The sequence below is a fragment of the Neodiprion virginianus genome, chromosome 4, assembly GCF_021901495.1.
Source record: "Neodiprion virginianus isolate iyNeoVirg1 chromosome 4, iyNeoVirg1.1, whole genome shotgun sequence".
Classification (NCBI taxonomy): domain Eukaryota; kingdom Metazoa; phylum Arthropoda; class Insecta; order Hymenoptera; family Diprionidae; genus Neodiprion; species Neodiprion virginianus.
In genome coordinates, this window is record NC_060880.1 from 17,019,848 (window position 1) to 17,031,106 (window position 11,259).

The following is an 11,259-nucleotide window of genomic DNA, read 5'->3' on the forward strand; positions in this document are numbered from 1 at the left end:
AAAAACGAATTGAAATAATTTATTGTAAACATGAACGCGGAACCACGGAGCGCTTATCCTGGAAGTCGAGAAATTTTATTAGCGGACTGACAGCTACCGAATTTGGGCTTGCGCGAAAAACGAATTGAAATAATTTATTGTAAACATGAACGAGGAACCACGGAGCGCTTATCCTGGAAGTCGAGAAATTTTATTAGCGGACTGACAGCTACCGAATTTGGGCTTGCGCGAAAAACGAATTGAAATAATTTATTGTAAACATGAACGAGGAACCACGGAGCGCTTATCCTGGAAGTCGAGTTTCACCGCGTAGCGGACCCGAAGCGCGGAATCCGGGAGGTTGAGAACCCGGTACTCGAAATACGTAGCGGACCCGAAGCGCGGGATCCGGGAGGTTGAGAACCCGTACTCGAAATTTGCGGAGCGCGACTCTCATCCGTCCGCTCTACTGCGCGGTTGTTACCGGACTGAGGAATTCGGCTAGCCGATTTTAGATTGGTGACGTCACTTTCCGAACAACCGAAAATTCAAACTTTGGTTCCGAACTGTAATACTAGGTATGATGATGTATGATGTATGATGTATGATGTATGATGTATGATGTGCGATGATATGATATGATGTATAATGATTTTAGTTTTCACATTTCATACAAGAAATACGCACTTTATCTCTCCTACCGATTCCAGACTCAAGCGGCCAGGCCCTTCGATGGTCAGCCGTAGACTGAAGATATATTCTTCAGTGAACGGCTCGGCTAATAACGCTGCCGTTCTGCGACAGTTGGATAATGAAAAATTTCGCTCGTATCTTTCAAATGTGTGTTAAAATACACTCGAAATGTTAAGAAGCGTCGTTCATTCTCTCCCTATCACCTTTCTAGGTCTTTAAATCACTACGCAGCGTTAAATACTGTCTCATATACGAAGCATCCGTTTCATCTCGTTCAAAATTACCGCATCCGTGATGTATTACAGTTACTCTGAATTTTCTTCCATCCGAATACTTTTTGAAAAATAATTCTGCTCCTCCACCCAACGCAGATACTTCACTTGCGACCAGCTAAAACAACGTTCCGATTCTATGCCTATGAAAATTCAAGATCGAGAGAGCAAATGAAAAGTTGTTGGAATAATTATGAATACTAATGTCATGGAATACGTCGAGCGCGCGTCGAATAGAATCCCATTTCCAAATGAATAATTCTTCTCTTTTCATATCATAGCTAATCTGGTAATATAGGTAAATAGGATGGTTGGAGGTGTTCGGAAATGGTAGGAGGTGGTCGGCGCTGGCAGAAGGTGATAGGGGGTGCTCGAAAGTGGCCATTGATGGTCGGAGGTGGCAGGGGGAGGTAGGAGGCGTTCGAAAATGGTAGGACATTTCAAAAGTTAAAGTCGACGATGATCCGGTGCATCAAGTTTGTCGTTACAGATCTTTTCCCATGAGGCGTAGAGTATTCAACAACGATAATGCAGTCCTTAAAATTCATCATTCATCTCTGACTGGAAAGCTAATTCGCAAGACGTGGTATTCTATTCTATTTGCATTATTAGAAAAATACCCGTACTCTACATACACTGTTTCTAATCTTTTGCTACATTTGGTTTAATCCCCATGCTTCCACAGCACGATTAGTCGGAAATGTTTTCGATCATCCATAATAAAATGAAAGAAGTATTAAAGCTTAAATTTATTGTTAAAGCTCTAATGAATACATCAAACTGCGGTCGAATCAATTCATTTATTATTTGCACATGACCTCTGTATATTTGATAAATTATTCCTAAATACATTGAAACATATGTATTTATAATGAAATATCATGCAATGGGCTGTGTAAACTACAAACTACAATTTCTATCGAATAGCTGCTTTTATGTCAACAGGGATTTGAGACTCAGTTCAGTTCGTCCTCCTCCTCGTCCACCTCCGACCATCTCCAACCACCTCCAGCGACCACCGCTAACCACCGCTCACCACTGCGAGTTATACCTGGAATAGTAATGAATATTTTCAGTATAAGAACACATTGAAAATAATTTGTAAGGATTCATATAATCAATTTATTATTTATCAATATGATAAATTTAATTAGCGCATTTATAGCTACTGAATTTGCTCATGCGCGAAAAATGAATTGGAATGATTTATTGTAAATATGACGAATTTGAAAAATTTGAGATAAAACATAATGATAATTGTCATTAAATATTATAAAAATGTTAAACTCACCAAGCACAAATCCTTATCCTCCTCATCCACCTTGTTCTCCTCGTCATCCTCGTCCACCTCCTCGTCCACCTTCGACCACCTCCAACCACCGCTAACCACCTCCAACGACCACTGACGACGACCTCAGGTTATACCTCCAATACTAATGAATATTCCAAGTGTTAGAACTCATCAAAAATATTGCGTAAGCATTACTATAATTCATTACTTGATTAATAATATAAATTTTATTAGCTCATTTATAGCTACTGAATTTGCGCTTGCGCGAAAATTGAATTTAAATAATTTATTGTTAACATGGAGTGTTTGAAAAATTTTAGGTGGAATATAATTACAATTGCCATATAATATCATAAAAATGTTAAACTCACCGAGCACAAATCCTCGTCCTCCTCCTCGTCCACCTCCGACCACCTTCAACCACCTCGCATAACCACCGATAACCACCTCAGGTTATATCTTGAATAGTAATAAATATTTTCAGTATAAGAACACATCGAAAATATTGTGTAAGGATTAATATAATTGAGTAATTGATCAATTAATTAATTAATAATATAATAAATTGTATAAGCTTATTCATAGCTACTGAATATGTGCTTGCGCGAAAAATGAATTGAAATAACTTATTGTAAACATGACTAGTTTGAAATATTTTAGATAAAATATAATTACAATTGCCATGAAATATTATAAAAGTGTTTTACTCACCGAGCACAAATCCTCGTCCCCCTCCTCCGGAATCACCTTGATTACCCGCAACCACCCCTAACCACCTCCAACGACCACCGCCAACCACCTCGAGTTATACCTCGAATACTAATAAATATTTTCAGCATGAGAACAAATCAAAAATAATGTGTAAGGTTTAATATAATTTTTTTATCGACATATTTCACCAAAAAGATTATGAGAAGACTATAAAGTTATAGAAATTTTATCAGCGCACTGACAGCTACTGAATTTGGGCTTGCGTGAAAAGCGAATTGAAATAATTTATTGTGAACATGAACCAGGAACCACGGAGCGCTTATCCTGGAAGTCGAGTTTCACCGCGTAGCGGACCCGAAGCGCGGTATCCGGGAGGTTGAGAACCCGGTACTCGAAATTTGCGGAGCGCGACTCTCATCCGTCCGCTCTACTGCGCGGTTGTTTCCAGACTGAGAAATTTGACTACCTAGTTTTCGTCACCGACGATTACTACAGATCGATCAAGTCAGAGAAAAAAAATTTTTGGTGACGTTACTTTCTTAACATCCGAACATCCGAACATCCAAACTTTAGTTTCGAACTTCAATACTACGAATGTATGATGTATGATGTATGATGATTTTAGTTTTTACATTTCAGACAAGAAATACGCACCTTATCTTTCCTGCCGATTCCAGACTCATGAGACTAGGTCTTTCGATTGTCAACCGTTGTCTAAAGATATATTCTTCAGTTGACGGGTCAGCTAATAACAATGCCATTCTACGACAGTTCGATGATAAAAATTTTTGCTCGTACCTTTCAAATATGAGTTAAAAGAAACTCGAAGTTTTAAGAAGCTTCATTCTGTATCTACCTATAAAAAAAAATCGCCAACAGTCACCTTTTTAGGCCTTCAATTCAGGACATTGCGTCAAATAACGTCTCGTACACGGAGCATCCATTTCATCTTGATCAAAATTATGGAGCGGAAAATTTTTGGTCTCAGATTCGATTTGTATGACCATTTCCTGACTTATTGGACCCCCAGGAACTCGGGAACTCGAAGAACGCAGCGAAAAGAGCGTGGGGCGAACAGCAGAAAAATAACGACAAAAATATTCTGTATTCTGGCTATAACTCTTGTTTCGTTGGTCGATGTGGATTTGATTTGTGTGCTATCGATTATTTCCGGAATATTATTTCGATAACGTGCATCAACCACCTGATTTCATTACTATCTAGAATCGTCAAAATTTGCAGACCAAGTCTGATGAAGTTTCGCATTCTCTGTGAATTCGAATAACAAAGGTGCTGTACCAGCGAATAGATTGACACGACATAATATTGTATAGACCCGTCGGAAGCTTCAGAAACATCTACAACAACGTCGAATCAACAGCTGATGGACGTCGAAGAAAATACGTAAATAATTTTTGTTATTCGGCTGCATCCCGTTATCTGACGCTGACAGCGACTTCAAACCGCGCGTAATCGATTTTTTCCCAAAATTCGAACGTCGATACAGTGATCCGACGAAGTCATTTTAGTATCGGTCAAAGTTAGCCAAAGTTCCACCGACCAAATTCAAAGAATTCAGCTTGTTTCATTGCGAATTTCAACGCCGAAAATATTCTTTTTTTCGTAATCGACCCAACTAGATACCTAGAACCCTATGAGAATAATTGGACCATCAGGAAACCAAAAAAGGGCATCTGGAAGATTGCAGAATCAACAGCTCAGGATATACGAAATCTAGTTTTGCGTACCTCTTGTTTGCGGCTGTAACTTTTGATTCGACCCTTATAGCGACCTCAGATTGCGGCTACTTGAATCCTCCTGCAAAACACGTCAATGGAGGGTGTTTTCCAACACACCATGTGTACAAATACCCTGCACCAAGTACATCAAAGTGGAATACATCTAGAAGAATTCACTTTGCAATTTGGAAATTACCAAAATGATAATTAGCATCCAAATAAGTACCATCAACAATACCCTCATATCCAAAAAACATTGAATTGAAAATCCTCACTGACAGGCTTATAACTTTCTTGCAAAGCCAAAAAACCTTTACAAAAAATATAGAATCAGGGACGAAATGAAAATTTCAAATTATCCATGCGTGGCGGGCCGTTCAAGAAAATTAATAATAAACCACTGTGCACGTTGATCAGTATTATCTTATCTATGTTCCGTAGTTTAATATTTAATCATGTACATACAAACACAGCCGATAAATAATAATGATTATTACTTACAATCAACAAATTCGCGCTCACCATTAAGAAATCCCGTGTTACCGTAAGGTTATTAAATATGTATTATAACGTATATGTATGTAATATAGTGCGGATCAATCGGCTGTACATAGAGTGTTTGTGAATTTATAATAGAGCACGCGTTTCCACGCATTTTACAATAGCAATATTTTTTACATCGTATTGTAATTCATATTTCTATATAGGTCTGTATAATGTAAAGGGATTATTCAGCATCTTGACGTTATTTGCAAAAGCTGTTTATATTTCTGTGCTTCACACGCTTCCTGATTACACCGGATATTCCAACAAACCGTTGAGAGTTTGATCATAATGCTTGTTATAAAATACTCGGTGATTATAATTTTTATCAATCGTTATATGTGTCTGCGGTTTCAAGTTTCGGAACAATATCGTTTTTGTTCACACCATATTTTATATTTCGTTTTAAATCACAGGCTGCAATATATCCACACTTTAGTTTAGATCCAAACTTATTGGGTACTTAGAAGTGCAGAATAATACAATTTAATATAGTATCGTAATAGTAAAATTTGATTCAATGTATAATTTATATATACTATTAAATATTTATAATTATGCATATATCATATAATTATTAATTACGTAATAATATCCACTTGCTGACTATATCTATAAGGCTTGTCTTGACAATTGATTATTTCTATTTTCTTTTCGTATTTTTCCATATTGTTTATCTTTTTTTTTTTTCTTTGCTCCAATTTATCTTTCCTACACCTGCTTGGAAAGTTTGATTTTCGAAGTGTATGGGTGTGCGTAAAGTGCGCCATTTCTGAAAAGTACGGTAAAACGACGTTGGCGCATGCGCACAAGTAAAGTGTTGTATTTTACACACTAGGGCTTTCGTTGATGCATGAGCACTTTCGAATAACTCAATTTTATACACTGTGGCAATCAGCTTGAGTTACCTAACCTCAATTCTACATGCTATCAGCGGCACCTTCGCTTCTTCTCGAATCAAAATTTCCTTCACAATTTTTGGAAAAAACAACGTATGCCACACGTACGGATGGGCGATATCTCATTTGTGTAATTACACCGCTTGCCTTTGCGGCTCACGTTGCAAATTTTACACTCATTGAAAATCATCCACTTTCCACACTTGTAACACAATATACTATTATATACATATTTATAAATGTATGGAATTTCAATGAACTACATAATTTCACATTATATAAGAAACTTTTATTTCATTCTAGTATTTTGTCGTTAAGCATTCCAATGTCCTTGCTTTTCGAATGTTCACTCAAAGAAATAGGAAAGCTAATATTGTTTTCCCTAAAAAGCTATCAAAGTCCGTAAGATTTCTCCGTTTTTACTTCTGAGTTTGCGAGTTCATTGTTTGACCGAAAGTATGTAGTTCGGTGCCAACGTATAAGAAATAGAAATAGAAAGAGAGAAAGAGAGATAAACAGACAGAGCGAGTAGAGTATGAGAGAAAGATTAGACGCATATTCGCCAGTGCAGTGAAAAAAGTACAAAAATAACAAGAATAGTATTGGAAATTGGATAAATGTAGATTATTATTACTGTTATGTATGAGGTTTTCTCCTTCCTTTAGAACTACAATATTTTTTGTTCTCGTTTTTCAATTTCTCAACGACGTCGATACATCTTTATAATAGTATAGTTACACACTCAATTATTTGACAAATTGCAATTACAATCGAGCTGTGTTTTCGTGCGATGCGTGCAAGATATGAGAAAAAATGGAAGAAAAAAAAGTTGACCATTGAACGTAGCTATATTACTAGATGACGATTTATCAAAACAAGCTTTGGTGATTTTGTCTTTTTCTTACATATTTCTTCGTTCATTCATTTTATTTCTCTCTTTTAAGCTTGTCTTTTTAATTCTTTAATTATCGTCCCTTGATTCTTGCCTTAATACGTACATATTATGTATCAACATATCAGATAATTATTACTATACATACGGAATTGTCCTTGCCATTATCATTGGCAGCATATTGCGCAGAACACAATATTAATTATCATTTATATATTAGATTATACTAAATATATAATGTATCGTAATCAAGACAAAACAAAACGAATCACATACTAATAGAATAAAAATTATCTTATTTTCCTTACAATACTCTTCAAATAAATCTATGGTCGATACAAACAGAATGATGTAAACAGTGTATATAATCTACCTAAGATGTCATGTAACAATCGACTGCCCAGCAACGAATATAACAACGATGAAAATTTACAAACGATACAGAGAAAGAAAAAACCTGATTTGATTCAACTTTCGTATTATTATTGTTATAATTTGTATAACAATACGTTACTGTCAATCATTTGCTGCAGTATACATAAAAACAATTTCACATAATAACATCAATTCATTCGCAAGATATATAATTCCACACAATAATTAGTTGTAACATGTAATAAACGAATATATATATATATATATATATATGTATATGTATATATATAATCAAACAACAGTATTGATAATGATAATGGTCATAATAATAATAATTCATAACGTACAATATAATATAAGTATATGTATAATATACGGCATAACAACAATATAATAATGTTAGTATAGCTTTTGTTCCTATGCTTAACTTACGAGATATACAAGCATACAATTGGTTGATTTGAACCACAGCCTAGTTAATTGGTGCAGCTAATGCAAGGAGAAAAATATTATTTTCCACACCTGCTTGGAAAGTTCGATTGTAAAGTGCCCTATTTTCAGACAGTGCGGTAAAAGATGTTGGCGCATGCGCAGAGCTGAAATGCTCGGTTTTAAACACTACGGCATTCTTTAACGCAAGCGCACTTTCAAATCACTTGACTTTACGCATTGTATTATCAATTAATCACCCAACCCAAATTTTACACACTGTCTGTGGCACCTTTATTGCTCCTCAAATGAAACTTTCCTTCAAAGGTGTTGGAAAAAATCACATATGTCACACGTGTGAATGGGCAATATCTGAATCATGTGAACGCAGCATTTGCCAATTGCGACTCACGTCGCAAACTTCACACTCATCGGAAATCACTCACTTTCCGCACTTGTAACACAACATACTAATTTCCTTTTTTCGTTGGATTAGTTAAATATAACATTTTGGTCCGAAGAGCATTAATTATGGATGATGTCTAATCAACTAACGCATAATTTAGCGTGTGATTTTAGAGCGTTTCGGGGTAACGTGTATAAAATTGATTCGACAGATTTGGGTTTAAAGATTACATACAGAGTCAAATTGTAGTTTGGCTGCTACCCAGAATGATTTAATAGATGTTTGGAAATAAAAATAATATAAAAGACATTTGGAACTGAGATTTGCTTCTTGTATTCTGTCCAATAGAAAAATACTCTAGTCTAAGTATGATGCACCTTTTCAGAAAAAAAGTTTACCCATTCTCCGAAGGCGATAAATTTTTCCTTGACAAAATGTCTACTGCAAATAATTCGAGTTGTATTTTCGGTTACCTCGGAAGTAATAACGAAATATCTGGCTTGAAATTTGCGAAGGCAGGATGAAAAAAAGACTTCTGATAAGCATGAAAAGGAATTATAGCCGCTGCTTTTTATATCTCAAGCATAACAATTTCAGAGGAACTTTACTACGCTTATTACTGTTTGAAAAGTTGTCAAGTTTTAGTGAAATCTTTAATCGATATTTAGCTCGATTGTGGAGAAAAAATTTGCAGGAGCAAAAAAGTTATAAGGGCAATTGGAAAAAAAAAATCAATCAAACTCAGGAAACGGAAAATTTTCATCCTGGGTAAGACATTTTTATAAATATTCACGTATTCAGAAAGTAGCTCCAACAATTTCATCACTTCCGTCAAGCGTTGTGTTAAAAAAGCCATACCATTAATCACTCAAGCTTGTTTGCTTCTATTTTATTTTCTTTACTTTTTGCTATCCGTTAATTACTCTTTTTTATATTATGTATATAGCTCATGCTTCCTACGTTATAATTACAAATATACGTTTGAATATCTATATAACGTTCGTTCCTTTTACCCAACATTCATACAACTTTGAATTGGTTTTGTGTAAATTCTAAGTAATTGCTGATTAAGCCTGCTGATTTTCTTTTTAAGTCTTCAAGCTAACAATGTTGTGTATTTTTCTTGACAGATCGCTTCCCTTACATTCTTTCAAGCTACTACGCAATATTCGTTGTGTGATTTTCTTATCGCGACACCAGTGTTATCGTTTGTATATCTTAATTGATCGACAAGAATTAATTTACGTCTTTACACAAGTACATTACCCTACGCGTGTCTGTGTAAATATGTATAATAGGAAACGATATTTATACATGTACCATTTTTCATAGGCTCTAGAAAAATTTTATGGATATAGAATTTAAAAAAAAAAAAATGAACAATTTCAAACGTGCGCTTATACCGACAGCGTATAGCTGAAATTTCATTATACTTACAACGTTTAATGTGTGTGCACATGTGATGCGGATACACGATAATTTTGTATTCGAATTCTTTATACACAAGTTTATGTTGTTACACTATGTAATTAAGGTATTTGTGAAAAGATTTACGGTATTGTATAATAATGTCTAAATCAATGCGGATTGCGGAATTCCTTCACCTCATCTAAATTGTGGAGGGGGATAAAAATCAAAGTGAATATGTGGAAAAGTAAAGAAAATGACAATTTTGGTGCACCGAATGTGAATCCTTTGAAATTTTATACATTATCGATTTTCAGAAATTCAATCGCTTATCGAATAAATACAAAAATATAAATAACGGACAAATAATTTCGCTATTTGATTTTTTCTGTCAACTAACAGACGGTTAGGAAACTTTTGTTTCGATGAAATTAGAAAAGAATATCTTACATATGGGGTATTCCACGAGATATCGATCAAGATCGGAAGTTAACATATCTGATTTACTTACTGTACAATTTTTTATATGAATGTACGAGTCGAAAAACGGAAAGCCATTTAATGTTATACAACCCCTATCTGATATACGATTTAATCCGCTATTTCCGAAGCGGCCATTGTCTGTAATCTGTAAAAAAATCTGAAAGCTCCAGTAAAATACGTTACAGTAAGAGGTACTTCATTTTTAATATTGATAATATATCTTTATGATTGGCAAATATTTGACATCACAATATACGTATACCTTCTTTTTTGATTTCCCAAAACCTTTGTTTTATCCACATTATTTGAAAAAAATGTTTTTCATTTTAGTTTTTTAAATTTATTCCACGAATCGCTTTTCCTGACATTTATCATTTCGCAAAATAGTATATATTTTGATATAATGAAAGCTCCATTTTTCGAATCTACTAACAAACATTGTTGCATTTTAATAGATTTTTCTAAATTTTTTCAGATTTTAGAAAACGGGTCCTCCGGAAATAATATCTTAGACAGGGAATATTGAAATTTTATTCTCTCAATTGAGCTCTATTTTTTACCAATACTTTCATATCAAACATTATAGAGCAAATCCAAAATCTCGATCTTTGATTTTGATTTATACCTCGTAGAATGCGCCGTTACGTGTAAATGATGCTAGTTATGGATATTCCTTGAAATTCTAGCGCAAAAGTATTTCTCTGGATGGATGCATTAATGTAAGAAAAGTATATGCATATTCTATTAGGCCTGTCCTCAAAAAGAGTGAAATCGAATTCCGATGGTCGCATCCCTCGAATTGGTTCAAAATAATTTTAAAAAATTGTTGCATATTATTCCCCCTTCCATGTTCACCCAACCCTAGAAAGCTTTAATTTTTCTCATAAGAAAAACATTTATTTTTCGAGGTTTTTATTCAAAAATGTCTACCGAGTTCAAGAAAAACCGTACAAAATTTTGTAAAAAAGTAAAATGAAGGTGTATTTGTTCCCTTTAAAATGCCACTGGGAAATTTGGCTATCTCTATTTTTGACTCCGCTGTCTAACTTTTGGTGTGGCAAGGAATTTCGACTAGTGAATCCAAACTTCTGAGCAATCAAGGATCTGAATTAGATTGGTCTTAAGCAAAAAGGGAATTTA